At 42.2% G+C, this 17,462-nt stretch overlaps 1 protein-coding gene across 2 annotated transcripts in view; it reads left to right on the top strand.

Moving 5' to 3' along the window:
• Positions 1-17,462, top strand: part of MAP2K6 (mitogen-activated protein kinase kinase 6) — a 125,938-nt gene that overhangs the window by 11,959 nt on the left and 96,517 nt on the right. For both annotated transcript variants that reach the window (XM_036341336.1, XM_036341334.1), the window contains exon 5: positions 14,792-14,892. The gene's annotated coding sequence lies outside the window, so the exon portion shown is untranslated. The remainder of the gene's footprint in view (positions 1-14,791; positions 14,893-17,462) is intronic.

The following is a 17,462-nucleotide window of genomic DNA, read 5'->3' as shown; positions in this document are numbered from 1 at the left end:
CAAGAAGCCGAAGGACATTGCCCTGACCGGTTTGGCTCAGTGGATAGAGCGTCGGCCTGCAGACTGAAGGGTTCCAGGTTGGATTCCGGTCAAGGGCATGTGCCTTGGTTGCGGGCACATCCCCAATAGGGGGTGTGCAGGAGGCAGCTGATCGATGTTTGTCTCTCATCGATGTTTCTAGCTCTCTATTTCTCTCCCCTCCTCTCTGTAAAAAATCAATAAAACATATATTAAAAAAAAAAAAAGAAGAAGCTGAAGGACAGAGGGCTGCAGGTCTAATGAGCGTGGACAGAGAAGGTCGCTTTGAGGGGATATTTGAACAAAGACGTAAAGGCAGAGGAGGAGCGAGCCCTCGGGAAATGGAGTGGGGTGGGGAGGGGAGGATGTTCCAGGTAGAAGACCCTGAGGCGGGAGACACCTGGAGGCCGGACAGACCAGCTGGCCTCTGCAGCAGGAGGAGGAACAAGGCCAAGAGGTAATGGGACTGAAGATGAGGACTGATCCTCCGGGGTCCAGTGAGCCAGAGTCACGCCCGTCGTGTTGACTCTGCGAGAGATCGGGAGCCGCTGGAGAATTTTAAGTGCTATGACCTGTCTTACATGTTAAAAGGATCACTAGGAAAAACAACAACACACACACACACACACAGCAACATTAATCAACCGAAAGGGCCCACAAGAAATAGAAGAGTCTACGGAGGAAACCCAAGAAGTACTTGGTTCTAAACTGCTCCTAGGTCTTCCCCCTCCCCTCCCCACCCCACGGCCCTCCCTCCAAAAAGCCATAGTGAAAAAGTCCTCTCCAAATCCGGAAAGTAACACGCCGAGTTGGCTCATTGACTTTTTTTTTTTTCTTCCTCTCTTTGAATTGATGATTAGAAAAACAGTTTATTTTGGGGTTTTCACCCAATTCCAATGTGTGTGTGTCGGGGGGCGTTTCCCCCACTCCACTAAGCAGTACTCAAGACAACAACTGCTGCTTTAGAATTCATCTCCATTCCGACACTGTCTGCCCAGAGGCAGCCTCAGATTCCACAGGCTCAGCCCCACAGACCGCCCTCCCTTCAGGCGCCAATCCCAAGTCCAGGCTGTTTGGGATCTGTGCTTCTGATCAGCTGGCTGCAGATTGGAAGTTCCCAGGAACCCTGTTTGGACTTTACTCATATTCATTACTGGAAGAGAGCAAAGGAGAGGCCAGACATGATAAGCACGGTCGTCTGGGCAGCTTCTCCGGAAGCATTCATGCTCCCCAGGGAACCATCGGTCCATTCCCTGCAAATCCCTGGGCAGAGGGATGGAACAAAGGGGGAGGTGGGCACATGTGCAGGGAAGTCAGGGTGACATGGGAAGGTGCTTGCCTATCAGTCTAGCCTGGGAAACCATGGATTGGCTACAAGGGTGGACCCCAATGTGAGCCTGGGAAATCCTGGAAAGTTAAGATCCCCAAAGAGTTCGCTTTCCTCTTCTTCTTGCTCTTGCCTTTAAAAAATATTATACACACACACACACACACACACACACACGCACACACGTATATTCAGAGAGGAAGAGAAAAAGATAGAAACATCAATGATGAGAGAGGATCATTGATTGGCTGCCTCCTGCACACCTGGAACCTGCAACCTGGACAGTGCCCTTGACCAGAATCGAACTCAGGACCCTTCATTCCGCAAGCCGATGTTCTATCCACTGAGCCAAACCAGCTATGGCCATTGCTTTTGCCTTCTTGTTCCCCCTTTCTCTCTTGCTCCGTGACATGCACTCACCTGTCATATGGCCTTAAGCAACCGCATAGCTCAGGGCCACGAGGACCCCACACGCAATGGACTGCAACTGGGAACCCACACTAAGTCTGTTTATTGCTGGACTGGACTGGACTTTAACATGGAGCGGAAATTCTGGGCCGTGGCCTTCATTCTCGCGCTGCTGAAGACAAGATTGGACTTCTGCCATGGCAACATGAACAGAGATTGGACCTTTGAGGGGACCCCCTTCATTATACATCAACAACAAAGCTTTCCATGAAACCCCACCCTCCTGAGGGGCACATGGGACATTTTACTAGGTGGCACTCCAAGACTTCACTTCTGACTTCTGACCGGAGTTCCCACGACCCTCTCCTTGGGTTTGACTAATTTGCTAGCGCAGCTCAGGGAACTCAGGAAATCTATTTACTCACTGCATTACCAGTTTACTGCCATGGATCTTAAAGGCTGCCAGTCAACGGCCAGATGAGGCGACACAGTGGGCATGAATAAAGAAGCTCTGCCCTCCATGCTCCGTGGCATGGAGAAATGCAGAATCCCAGGCCCAACGACAAGCCTACCGACTCCGCATTTTTAACAAGTCCCCGGGAAATGTCGACGATGTTAAAGTTTGAGAACGAGCCATCCACACAGCTCTCGCTAAAAGAAAGTGTTGTCAGGAATAGCCTATTTCAGCGAGTATGTCATTTTCTTTAAAAGGACATCTTTTCAATCACGAAATGACTTAGGGAAATAGCACCCAGGAGCGCTTCTGAAGGCTCGGTCACACAATTCAGATGTTCAAAGAATTCAGGAACAGAGAATCAAGAAGTGAAAGCACGGTGTTAACTCGGAATCTGTTTGAACAGAGAGCAAAACAACCATGAGCATTATAGTTAAAGAACTGAATGTGCTCACCGCGACCTGGATGCGGCAATAATGATACAACTCAGGACAGGGAAGATGGGAGGAAGAGGATCCCTGTGCTTGCCAGCAGCGGTAGATAAATGCTTTCCAAGTCTGAAGCGTGTAATGTTTTCAGAAAGCATCATGACTCCAAAGGCTCTGTGTTTTTAACATTTACATCTGCGCTTTGTTTTTATTAACCGTAGAGACATATTTTAGGAAATGAGTTTTCCTGTGATAAAGAGACATGTGAAGTTCAACAACTCCCTCAATTTCACTTCCTTTTCTTTTTCGTACAGTAAATTCAAGAACACTTAGTATTTTAATTACAATAGCGTTGATAGATACCATTTTTCACACCATTATTTTTCTCTTTCTAGCTACCCATCCACCATCAATATTTTATCTGTCCATATACAAAAATCAAATAAAAAGTAAATAAGTCATAGAAATCATGTTTAATTAAGGGATTCAGTCACTGGTCACAAAAAATTAATTGCTTTGTATTTCCACTGAAAATTAAATCCATCGTACCCAGGGGGATTTTCTGGGTCTTGTCAGCTGCTTTTTGGAATCCTCCTTCAGGACTTGCTGATACTGTTGTTGCAACTGTTCTCTTTTCACAAAGGCACATTATGCGAGTCATCACCAAGCCTGCTGTACAACTGCCCAAGCTAATCACCAGGCCTCAAACATTATTCTCTGCCTCTTCTCTGATCTCAATGAGTTTAAGGTGTAATAATTACAAAGTGAATAAATAGCCTCTCTGACCAATCATGATTCATGACACATAGTTGACCATCAAACTCTCTAAAATTTTGATACAAATGACGACCCTTCATTCAGACACAAATGCCCCCAAATGAAATCACCCAGAGATATTTTGCAGAGGTAGATGTGCCTAGCCGTTAAGAATGAGCTTGAGCCCCAACTGGTTTGGCTCAGTGGGTAGAGTGTTGGCCTGCGGACTAAATGGCCCCAGGTTCGATTCTGGTCAAGGGCAAATGCCTGGGTTGTGAGCATGATCCCCAGTAGGGGGCGTGCAGGAGGCAGCCATCAGTGATTCTCATTGACGTTTCCATCTCTCTCTCCCTCTCCCTTCCTCTGAAATCAATAAAAATATATTTTTAAAAAAAGAAAAAAATGAGCTTGAACTTTGGAACACACTGGGTTCTGGTCTGGAGTCCTCTTCTTGCTGCCTGGGATCAGGTCAGAAAGGCTAACGAGAGGCTACTTGGACTGAGGAGGGCAGTGGTTAGGCTACTTTTAGGCCATGTGGTGACCTTGGCCTTTTCTCTGAGTGGAATGGAAACCACTGAAGGACTGTGAGCAGAGGAATGGCATGATCCAACTTGCTAACCAAACAGGATGACTTGGCTCAGCGGTGCTCAGAACAGCATGAGGAGGGGCACATGTCTTCGGAGAAAGAAAAGAGGTGGCTCAGACCAGTGTGGTATCTAGGAATGCGGAGAGAAAGGCTGGATCCTGCACATCATTTGAAGTTGGTTTTCTTCCCCTGGGTTTGCTGAAGGTTGACCAGGGGTACGAGAGAATGAGAGGAATTAAGAACGTCTCCACAGTTTTGGCAAGAGCAACTGGAAACACGGGGTTGCTACTTCTTGATATACGTTGAGTGATCATTTCATTCTCTGTCCAAACGATGCCACTTTTGTGAAAGGGAATGCCACAGGCCTGAGAACACGTGTGTAAACGGGGACTGCCTGGGAACCTGCTCATCCTGGAGCCTGGTTACCAGGGGCGGTTCACCACCGCGGGGACATGTGGCCGCGTCTGAAGACACTTGTGGTGTCACATCTAGGTGGCTGCTACCAGCACCCACTGGGCAGAGGTGACAGATGAAAAGGACAGCGTCCTATGACAGAGAATTACCTGGTCCAAAATGTCAGCAGCACCAAGATTGGGAAACCCTGCCCTAGAGATAGGGAAGAGAACAAACAAGAAGGCTACGTTTGCTGACATGAATTGAGATGAAGAGCCTCTTCAATGGTTCTCAACCTTCCTAATGCTGCGACCCTTTAATACAGTTCCTCATGTTGTGGTGACCCCCAACCATAAAATTATTTTCGTTACTACTTCATAACTGTAATTTTGCTACTGTTATGAATCGTCATGTAAATATCTGATATGCAGGATGTATTTTCAGGGGTTGCGACCCACAGAGTCTACGGCAATTGAAGAGATAAATGATGAGGATGCTTGTCTGTGATTTCTATCCAACCTACTTCTAAAAAAAGACACAAGGCCATTTACCTGGAAAAGGTAGATACCGTGAACACAGCAGACTAGTAAGAAATTATACAACTGAAAGGATCTACCGAACTAGTTAGCCTTCGTAGTATGACCAGGGTTTTATTGGGACCCTCAGCTACTCCTCAGCTGTCCTTTCCTTTACCAAAGGCTCATGGAGCTGTGGCCTCTCAGATTTCCAAAATATATATAAATATATATATATACTAGAGGCCTGGTGCACAAAAATTTGTGCACTCAGGGGGGTCCCTCAGCCCGGCACGTGCCCTCTTGTAGTCTGGGACCCCTTGGGGGATGACCACATGCTGGCTTAGGCCCGCTCCCTGGGGGATTGGGCCTGAGCTGGCAGACATCCCTCTGGCAGCCCAGGAGCCCTCAGGGGATGTCCACTTGCCAGCAGGGAGCAGGCCTAAGCTGTAGTCGGACATCCTTAGCGCTGCTGAGGCGGGAGAGGCTCCCACCACCACTGCTGTACTGGCAGCCACCAGCCTGGCTTGTGGCTGAGCAGAGCTCCCCCTGTGGGAGCACACTGACCACCAGGGGGTAGCTCCTGCATTGAAGGTCTGCCCCCTGGTGGTCAGTGTGTGTCATAGTGACCAGTCATTCCCAGTTGTTCTGCTGTTAGGGTCAATTTGCATATTACCCTTTTATTATATAGGATTATATAATAAAATATATTATATATATATTCATATAATATATATATGAATATATATATAATATATATTCATATAATATATTATATGAATATATATATAATATATATTTCATATAATATATATATGAAAAGGAAGTTGAAATACAACGTGAAGAAAGATGATCACCATGATCGCAACCCACATAAATCCAGTGAGCAGAAATGGATCCTACAAGCAAAGCTCTTCCTATTCACAACCGACAGGTAAATCTCTTGGGAAGAATAAGGTTATCAAGTGAGATGCCCGCATTTGTGCTTCTCCCTCCTGCATCTTCTCTCCTAAGCAGAACGAATGAACAAATAAATGAAACCACCATGAGAATGAGTAGCAGAACTCAAGAGGAGAGCTGCCTGATCTCCATAGCCATCCATGCTCCTCTTCATCTGTTGAGACCCCCTGGGCAGTTAGAACTAAAATCGCATACTAGCTGACCTAAAAACGGTATTTAGTCCCAGTGTAGGTTCTTGCAGTTTTGTGCTCCCCTTCTCCCTGCCCCTCCTTCCCAAGTTTAGCCACTAAATGAGGCAACTCCAATAGTTGGAGATATCCGAATGAGCCTGTTGGTTTTTGTTTTTGTTTTTTTTGGTTGTTGAAAAATTTAATATATTTTTATTCATTTCAGAGAGGAAGGGAGAAGGAGGGAGATAGAGAAACATCAATGATGACAGAGAATCATAGATCGGCTGCCTCTTGCACACCCCCGCCCTGGGGATCAAGCCTGCAACCTGGACATATGCCCTGACTGCCAATCGAACTGGGAACTTCCTGGTTCATAGGTTGACGCTGAGCCACGGAGCCATGCCGGCCAGGCAAGCCTGTTGGTTTTTGAGCAGCTGGAATCTGAGAGTAACATCCCACCTATTAAGCGAATAAAGCATATGTAAACTTTCAAACCAGCCCCAATTTTCTGCATTCAGGTCTGACAAGGGTTTATAAACTCAAACCCTTGCTTGTCTCAATTCTCCTCTGGGATCTGCTACTGGAGTCCCAAGCTTTAGCAAAATGGGCAAAAGTGCCCAACTACAGGAAGGTGCCCCCCAAGTTTTTTCTTGGGTGGGAATTACCCTGAGGCTTAGTTCTGCACGATCCCCCTCCTTCTCCTTGTTTATACGCAGGCACACACGAGTATTGACAGCTATTCCATAACATGAAACCGGGCAAGGGTAGAGTGTGTACACATTCAGAACTCTGCCCTCCGTGCGGAATGGGACGGAAACAAGTTCCAGCAGGACTGTGCCCCCAAAGATGAGGGGATTTAGGGGGAGCGTGTGGAGAGAGAAATCTCTGTGTTCTGTGCCTTCAGGTTCGGTTTTATGAAAAGGGAGGATTGCTGTAGAGTCTCCGTGCTTCTTGCCGTCCACAGGTTCCCGCATGGGTTATTTTTCAGGGCGCTGCGAACGCTTAAATACGAACACTGTTTCGTGTCTGTGGTGAGGGAAATAGTTCTCTCCCAAGGCACCACTGGTACAATTAAAGATCAGATGAAACCATGTAAACATTCAGGACCAGGCAAGCAAAGATACAGGGCTCCTTGTGAACTCCGGGGTCTTCTACGTCGCTATTGTGTGCTCAAATGCACGCCCCGGTCTTGGGCAGTCACGGGAGAGGGTCCAGATGTGAGGCGTTTCTACTCTCAGCTCTACACATCTCCCCAGAGTAAAACAAAACAAGCCAAGGGGCTATGCGGTGCCCAAAGAGTACTATAGTGTCCTTCCTCGATCCTCTCCTCACTTTTATTTAAAGACAACATGTGGCCGGGCCGGGCCGGCTCAGTGGTTGAGCATTGACCTATGAACCAGAAGGTCATGGGTCCCTTCCCCGTCAGGGCACATGCCCAGGTTGTGGGCTCAATCCCCAGTGGGGGGGTGTGAGGAGGCAGCTGATCAATGATTCTCTCTCATCATTGATGTTTCTATCTCTCTCTCCCTCTCCCTTCCTCTCTGAAATCCATAAAAATGTATTTAAAGACAACACGTGGTTCATTTCATTCACGAAGAGATTCATGTCCGCATCCTGAAGCCGAGAGCTAGGATCATTAACAGATCAATTGGATACCTGTTTTCCCACGAGTTAAAGATACTTTCCATTCAGAAGCCCAAATCCTTTCAGCCCTCCACCTGCTACAACACTCCTGGTTAGTGACTACTTGCTGAAAGTGTGTTAAGAAATGTCTACATCCACTTTCTTTCTTTCTTTTTTTAAAATATATTTTATTGATTTTTTACAGAGAGGAAGGGAGATAGAGAGTTAGAAACATCGATGAGAGAGAAACATCGATCAGCTGCCCCCTGCACATCTCCCACTGGGGATGTGCCCGCAACCCAGGTACATGCCCTTGACCGGAATCGAACCAGGGACCCTTCAGTCCGCAGGCCGACGCTCTATCCACTGAGCCAAACCGGTTTTGGCTACATCCACTTTCTGAATACACACAGTGGGCAGACTTCCTGTGACTCCTCATGGAGACTGTAAGTCAAGCTCACTTCATTCTCTAAATGTGACATGGAAATATGTATTTTTTTTATATATTTGTTAAATTCAGGAGCACTCATAACCTTGAGGGAAATTGGTCTTTGTTCTTGGAATATTACAAGCACATTGCATAAATTGTCTGTTCCAGTGAATACAGAAATAGAACAAAGCGTGTGCACATATAGCAGCTTGAAAAATGATTTCCTATTACTTGTTGTTCCGCTTCTAAAGCATTATACAGAATTGATTGAAGAGATAACTGGAGTATCATCTTCCACAGCTCAGCTCTTCATCTTCCTCGTGGCGTATTTTTAAAAGGCTGTTTTTAAGACACGAGGCTCAATTCATTTTTTTTTTTTTTTTGGAAAGCATACTGAATAGATATTTGCTCAGCTCTTATTTCAGGAACATTTTTTCAAAGGATTCTCAGTCACTGTGAACATGCAATCTTAAAAATACTTCATTTACCTCCACTTCCTATCTGTTCGAAATGAGCATTAATCATAAACTCCTAAAGTAATTCATTCAGATGAATTATAGTTACAAGTTTAATGTACAGGGTGGGCAAAAGTAGGTTTACATTTGTTCATATGGAACATAAGACAACAATTAATAAATAGCAACACAATAAGAACTCTGTGTTTTGCACACTCACAACTGTAAGCCTACTTTTGCCCTGCCCTGTATACATTTTTAGCTAACTCAAAATATAGCTGTGGAATCCATAATAACTGAAGAAAATAGGAACATCATGGACGGAAGCAATAGATTAACTATGCTACCTACGGGCTGACTTATGGAATACTTATTCAAGTTTCAATATAATGCTATCCGTTTGAAATTCAGAAGATTCTTACAGGATGGTTTTCAGGTCTGGACTTCTCTTTTATATATATATATATATTATTGATTTTTTTACAGAGAAGAAGGGAGAGGGATAGAGAGTTAGAAACATCGATGAGAGAGATCAATCAGCTGCCTCCTGCACGCCCCCTACTGGGGATGTGCCCGCAACCAAGGTACATGCCCTTGACCGGAATCGAACCTGGGACCCTTCAGTCCGCAGGCCGACGCTCTATCCACTGAGCCAAACCGGTTTGGCCTGGACTTCTCTTAACGTTGATAAAGGAAGACTACTTATTTTCTGTTTAAACTATTACATAGGTCCTCCCCCGCCCCCCCCCCCATTAACCTCTTCCAGCCCGTTCCTATACCCCGCCCCCCTCCTCCCCGAGGCGCTCACCACCCCATTGATTTTGTCCATGGGTTATGTATATATGCATACAAGTTCATTGGTTGATCTCTTCCCACCCACCCTCCCCTCTGAAGTTTAACAGTCTGTTCATGCCTCTATTTTTGATCATCAGCTTATTTGGTTCATTAGATTCCACATATGAGTGAGATCATGTGATACTTATCTTTCTCTGGCTGGCTTATTTCACCTGGCATAATACTCTCCAGGTCCATCCATGCTGCTGGAATATTTATTTTCTATGTAAGTTCTTTAACTCACTATGATGGGAAGTAAAATATTTTAGATAAAAACTATCTAGTTTTTTTTTTTTTTCTGGTTCTTGCGGGTCATTTTGCATAGAAATTAAGCAATTTTTAAAAAACATAGAATTAAGCAATAAATCTTGCTAAAAGTGTCTCTCTTTTTAAAATACTAATAAAATATCTCCAATACATGCTGAAAGCCCCTTACTGTTTAGTTATTAGATTAACTAAGCTGCTGGAAAACATATTTTGGTGATTTAAAAAATATACCTAAAATAACTTTTAAAATTGAGCTACTTAATGAGTTAAATAATAAAATGGCAGCAACAACTATAATGGTTACAAGACAAAAGTTAATACAAAGTCAATGAATGTAAGAAATATATAGATAAAATGGAGGATTTAGAATATTAAGGTACTAATGCATTCCAATGACTAGAAAGAACCAAAATAATGTCCTCAATATATTTCTTTAATAAGATCATATAACAACTGATCTTTGAAGTCTGACAACTCTTTTCACCTCTCATTAACTACCACTATACTCCCTGCTGTTTGCTGTGTTAATCTATGACATTATCCAGCCAAAGGCCTATATACTTCATGCCTGAGCTATTCAGCTGCCCTTTAAATCCATTCCACGCCATGGAATGGAACTGTTTTCTCCAGATGGCCTCCACTTCCTATAAATAAGCATTCAACAGTGTTGTGACTTGCTACAAAAAGAAAATATTTCTTCTCTCTTTCCCTCCCATTAAACTAAGCATTCCTGTTCCTGTTTCATTAAGACGATGGTAACATTCTTCTAATTTCAAAGCTTTTTTATCTCTCCCGTCTAGGTAGGTCACATGCAGTTACATCCCAGTGTTCTTCTATTTCAAATACAGTGTTTTCATTCTCAAGGAGCCAATCCCTGGACACCTAATAGAAATAATAATACCCTACGGCCTCACTAGCTAACGGCCATTGACATCGAAGGCACTCTTCTTAGAGCTTTAGGTGTATCAATTCACTTATCTTCTCAACTACCCCAGGAGGTCAGTACTATTTTCATCACCTTTACACAGATAGGAAACTGAGGCACAGGGAAGTGACCTATTTCGCCCAAGTCATAGAACTAGCAATTAGAAGTGCCGGGAGTCCAAACCGGGAATCAAAAAAAATCCGAATCAAGTTGACTCCTCCAATGATGATAAAAAACAAAGTAGGAATTTATAGATACAGGAATAAATAGAAGGATGTATTTCACATTTGAGGTGCCTTTTTACTCACATCTTGTGTTATAATGATTTTTTTTATCCTAGCTTGGTAGATGGCCAGATATCATAATCGTACGCTGCTTTCATTTTTTATTCTATCCATAAAGTCACATACTTATATTGTGGATGGACTTCAGTTTCTCTAATTTAAACTGAGATGCACTTTGGCTTGGCACCTCATTAAGCTGGAATAAGAACTAATATTGTGAAGTCCGTAAATCCTTTAAAGATTTTATTTTTACATAGCATATTTTATTTTAAAAAATCTTTATTGTTGAAAGTATTGCCAAAACCGGTTTGGCTCAGTGGATAGAGCGTCGGCCTGCGGACTGAAAGGTCCCAGGTTCGATTCCGGTCAAGGGCATGTACCTGGGTTGCGGGCACATCCCCAGTGGGAGATGTGCAGGAGGCAGCTGATCGATGTTTCTCTCTCATCGATGTTTCTAACTTTCTATCTCTCTCCCTTCCTCTCTGTGAAAAATCAATAAAATATATATATATAAAAAAAGAAAGTATTATATAGGTCCTCCTTTTCGCCCCATTAGCCTCTTCCAGCCGGCTCCTGTTCCACACCCACCCCCAGGCCCTCACCACCCCATTGTGTCCACGGTTTGACATAGCATATTTTAAATAAATACTATTAGAAGCTTCATCTACCCCAAATTAATGAGTCATTAAAAGTTAAGAGCCAAGAATTATGTTTTCTCACAAAGCACTATCTGGTTTTTTAAAAAATACATTCAAATGTCTATCAAAATTCTGTAGAATAAGCTTCCTAAATCATGGATCTCATGGAAAGAAGTTTAAGAAAATTATACACACAATTCCCTACATTTTTCTTTGAAATTTCCACAAGCATTCCAAAATGTAGTCACAGTGCCAGATGGTGTTATCATACGCCCGTTTCTTTATATACCTAGCACCCAATTTGGCAATGTACCCCCAAACTGTTTAATAAATGCATTTTGATATCTATTTGGATTTGTAAACACCAGAAACAAAAGGGTAAACAAGGCCCCGAGAAAGGAAATCTTTCCTTGTCTTTGAGGTTATCTTCATCTCCCATCTAAATGCCAGTCAGGTAAGGCTGCTGGAAAGGGGCTCTGAAATAGCCGAAGAATTCCAGAGGCAGCAGCATGCAGGCTAGCACACTCTGCTGTTATACTCCTTATAATATGGCAGACAGAACCATGAACAGGCCTGGAGCATGAAGGTCATGCTGCTGCACCATAAAAAGGTCAACCTTGCCCAACTGGTATGGCTCAGAGATTGAGCATCAACCCAGGAGCCAAGAGATCCCCAGTTCGATTCCCAGTCAGGGCACATGGCCAGGTTGCAGGCTCAATCCCCAGTAGGAGGCGTGCAGGGGGCAGCTAATCAATGATCCTCTCTCATCATTAATGTTTCTTTCTCTCTCTCCCACTCCCTCTCTCTCTCTCTCTAAAAAAAAAAAAAAAAAAGAGGTCACCTTAATCTTAATCTCTTTATGGTAGGAAGCACAATTGATAAAATACCACCAAATGTTCATTATATTCTCAAATAGCTACTTTCTAGTAGAATACAATAGCCTAATACATATAAAATACTATTTGGTTACACAATATATTAATTTAGAACATGTTAGAATCCGTTGTTTTTATGAGTTTGGCCCACAAATAAAATTACTAGTCTACCCACTTCAAAAGAGAATAAATATGGAAAATCAGTAGTATTTGCTACTTATCTGCCATATGCTGTTAATTATAAAAATTCCCTTTGGACACTCATCCTAATGTAACAATTAAGAAAAAGTTAATTTATCAGGTTATCTCTAGTTATTTCTATACCACGGTAGTTCAGTTTCCTAATTTTCTGTGGATTTTTGAACATTTCCTACAACCTGCATGTATCACTTATCTCAAATATTTCCCAGAATATTTTATAGTTGTTGTGTTTTTTTAAGTCTAGCAGGTCAGTATGACCTGAATTATTCAGGTCTGTGACTGAAGCCTAGAGCCATCTATTAATACCGATGTAAACAGATCAAGGAGCCTTGAAAGGCACAACACTTTGTCCTATATCATTGTTTCTAACTCATCCTCAGATAACACAGCATTTACTGAATTGTCACAGTGTGTTGGCTCAAGTACAGAGTGTAATGGAGACACACAGATTTATTTTGGACTTTATAAGTCCTGAATTGAGCTTTTCCTATTCATAACTAATATAAAATGAAGCAAAATGTTACCAGGTTACTCTTTGCCTGGAAAAGGCATAATTTTAGGGCATTTATTGAGAGCCGCCTAGCTTAAGACTAGCTTGGATAGCCTAAGACTAGCTTGGATAGCCTAAGACTAGGTTGGAAAGCCTAAGACTAGGTTGGAAAGCCTAAGACTAGGTTGGAAAGCCTAAGACTAGCTTGGATAGCCTAAGACTAGCTTGGATAGCCTAAGACTAGGCTGGATAGCCCAAGACTAGGTTGGGTAGCCCAAGACTAGGTTGGATAGCCTAAGACTAGGCTGGAAAGCCTAAGACTAGGTTGGGTAGCCTAAGACTAGATTGGATAGCCTAAGACTAGGTTGGAAAGCCTAAGACTAGGCTGGATAGCCTAAGACTAGGTTGGGTAGCCTAAGACTAGATTGGATAGCCCAAGACTAGGTTGGGTAGCCCAAGACTAGGTTGGATAGCCTAAGACTAGGTTGGATAGCCTAAGACTAGGCTGGAAAGCCTAAGACTAGGTTGGGTAGCCCAAGACTAGGTTGGGTAGCCTAAGACTAGGCCTAAGACTAAGTTGAATAGGTTAAAATAAGGAGCTAGGACTCAGAAGACAAGTCTTTACATCTGCAGTGAAATCAGGTTTAAATCACATGTTTTTCCATCCTGTCCAAGTAAAGTAACAACATGGGCTGATGATAATAAACTGGGATGTTGGGACAACCCATTTCACAGTGTCACTGTAAGGATACAATGATACGGTGTATGAGGAAAGAGCTTGCAAACTTTAAATATTACAGAGATGTTATTAACATTGCCTACAAGACTTTCAGCTTCTCAGGCCAGGGAGTATAATCTGTCCATTTTCTTAAAACTATACCATACCTGTCACAACTATAGGTCTTATGAAAAGCCTCTTACTTTTTATAATGGGTCATAATAAACTGGGGTGCTTCCCTCTTCTCTTTTCTTTTGGTCCTTGGAATAAAACGATTTGTGATATGTGTGTTTTATAGCAGACATTGCCTGTATGGGATATTTTGATTTTTTTCTCAATCCTTCTCTAGTTCACAGACCTAGTATTTAAACATACTAGGACTTGAATATCCTGAGAGATATGTAGGAAAAATAAAATAGATGGAAAGTTAGATATACTCAAGGAAAACTGAAAGTTAATTTTTTCTTATGTTTCGAGGTCCATGATTCTTACAATAAATGCTTAATTTAATGAATCTATGAAGAAATATTTATAACAGGCTTGCTATGCACCCCCTGATGTGCTATATAGGGTCTCCGTCATGTTCAAGAGTATTCTGAAGGATTTTATGGTATATTTGTGGAGTGAAGACTTTTGTAATAGAAACAGTTCAAGTACAGGGTATTTGGAAAATAACAATCCCTTTGGAAATGCATTAATCAGTAACTGGGATTTATAGGAACATGTAGACAAGATCCATTTGTAAATCAAGGTCCGGACACTTATCCTGTAAAGGGCAAGGCAGTAAATATTTTAGGCTTTGTGAGCTAGACAGTCTCTGACACATTATTCAATTCTGATGTAGTTCAAAAGCAGCCATAGACAGTGAATACGTGAATGGATGCAGCTGTGTTCCAATAAAACTTTATTCACAAAAAGAGCAGGCATGATGAATTTGGAGCATGAGCCATTATTTGACCACTCCCATTATGAAGAAATTCTCCCAGCTCTTTCTATAATTGAATAAATGTTCAATATGCACCTTTTATGTCTCCAGGGCATGCATCAATCACCCTTGACCTTTGTAATACGTCACCTTTGACAACGGAAATGGCGGCCACGACCAGATTCTTCATTCCTTTAAGGCTGAAAATGAAGGTACAGTACAAACGTGAGGTTCTGGAGATGTTCTCTCTGGAAGAAGTGACAAAGTGAGATAGCTGGGAATCTGGGTGCCAAGGTGCCATTCTTCTTGAATCACCCTATATAATGCAGACCAACAATTAATTCAATGTGGAGTGAGGAATGTTACAAAGGAGTTCCAAATTGTAACTTGAACCTCACATATAGAACACAACTATTTACCTGGCTTTCTGTAGAGCTGACTTCTTCAAGACTTTCAAAAGCCAAATAGGGCAGGATCAGAGAAGAAAATGATTGAGTGTTATATGAGAGAAAGGAATATGTGTACATATATACACGTGTGTATGTGTATGGGTATACATATATATGAAAAAGAGGTCGATCGATTTGGTTAGGATGGAAGGAGAAGGAACAGTATACGCATATTGATTCAAAGTGCTTCACTACCTGCCAGTGCTCTAACACACCACACAGATGATATACTAACACCCTTACAGGGTTCATTCGAGGCTGGAATAATTTCTATTCTTACCTTCCTAGAATCTACATCTTTTTTCAGTCAGCTCATGCTAATATATCTGGCCGAGACTCAATGTGGTTTTGGGGCAAGGTTGAAGCAGCCACACACTGGAGCTCTACATAGCTCCTTGACTGCTAAAAAACACCGAATTTTCATATTACACTTTTTTTTCTTTTAATTCAATGAGAATGTAACCCATTGAGGGCTCTGAATGGTTGGTTGGCATTTCCATTAGATAATCGGACACTATTAATTTGAAAGGTTGTTGGTAGTAAAAAAAATCTAGAATCTTAATAGGGGTCTTAATAAAATATTAGGCAAATATTTTTTTAGAAAGTTATATATCATAAGTAAGTAAAAATTATTCTTCCTAGCAAGTTTCTTTACGCTGCCATTTTTAAACTTTTAACAAAGAATTCTAAGATACACTAATCAAGGTGTTTTAGATTAATTTATTCAGTATGTAATAAATCCACCAGATCAAGAAGTACTGATTAAACACATATTATGTGTATGACATATGCTGGGCCTGGGGCTATGTGATAAAGACGAAACTATCTCTTCCCAAGCTTAGACTCCAGGGACAAATCCAGACAAGCAAGCAGGTCTGCCCACAGGAGTAGGTTAGAAATATGCAAGGAACAAGAGATTGAGGGGAAGAGGTTAGATTTGTACTCAAGTAACATTACTGAAAGGTAATATTAGATATATGGCTCATAATAGCTAACAAATGCCATCAGAATTTAAAGGGGAGGATGCTATTTTATAAAAGAGCTGGATGTGATCAAGGATAAGATCATGGAAGAGATAGAATTTAGAAAAATGAAGACTTAGATGACACTGGCCAGTATGACTCAGTTTGTTGAGCATTGTCCTGTGCACCCAAAGGTCACCAGTTCAATTCCAGGTCAGGGTACATACCCGGGTTGTAGCTTCAGTCTGTGGGGAAGGAGCCGATCAATGGTTCTCTCTCTCTCCCTTTCCCTTCCTCTCTCTCCAAAAAACCCAATAAAAACAATTAAATAAATAAAAAATGAATACTTTGGTGGGGACCAGAGAAAGGTGAAGACATAGCATAGCATCAGTTAACATAGAGAAGCGGTGACATGCAAATTCATGTCTCAAATGAGATAAGTAATCCTGTTTTGGCCAGATTGCTTAAACAAAGGAAACTCAAGAGTAGATGAGTGAGAGAGATATGGCTAAAGAAGGTATAGTTGCGTCATATTGGGGAGGGTACTGGAAGCTAAGCTGAATCTATTTTGGGATTTTTCAAAATTCCTGCCAACAATTGTAATTCATTGTGATATATTTTAATCAGCAAAATAAAATCTGTACTTAAAGATTACCGTACAACTGCAACTCATCGTCTGTTCCCTTAAACCAATCCCCCACATGTTTCTCCCCAGTATACTTCGTTATTATAACACACCTATTTACACCATCATTTTTCGAGAAAAGTAGATATTCAGACTTGAACTCTTAGCGTTACCGTCCGTGCTTCCTTTCCGATGGTCCTGACATCTAGAAGACACTGTTGGAAAACATAAACATCATGTGCATATGAGTACTGCTACTTGGGAGGCAATATTGCATACTGTAATATGAATATTTCTTGTTTCAGCTCTGTGATGGCCATTGGTTGTTTTGCCAGTGCCAGGGATCAGGAACCCTTCTAATTCCCAAACAGAAAGCTGTTTAGCCAATGTAAAAAACAGAATGTGTGATCACTGCTCTTTTCCTCTCTTGAAATCACTGGTGGCTTTAATCGGACAAGTGAGCGACGCTTCGAGCTGTGGAATGCTAGAACTGGAAGGGGCCTGTGTCTGACCCCCCTGTATTTTCGTGGAGCAAAAGGAGGCTCAGAAAGGGGAAGTGACCTGCCTTAGGAGACACAGATAACTTTTTCTACACCCAGGACTAGAACACACATCTCCTAGATTCTAGTGTTTTTCTTACATCAAAAGTTACATCTTACCCAATCTCATTAGCTTTAAATGATCTTAAAATGTAGAGCACCAGTGGCTCCCAATGGATCACTCTGCAGCAGGGCTTCTCAAGTGCA

This window comes from Myotis myotis, unplaced genomic scaffold (assembly GCF_014108235.1).
Source record: "Myotis myotis isolate mMyoMyo1 unplaced genomic scaffold, mMyoMyo1.p scaffold_m19_p_17, whole genome shotgun sequence".
NCBI lineage: Eukaryota > Metazoa > Chordata > Mammalia > Chiroptera > Vespertilionidae > Myotis > Myotis myotis.
The sequence above is the reverse complement of the archived record's forward strand: the minus strand, read 5'-3'. Positions and strand labels throughout refer to the sequence as shown.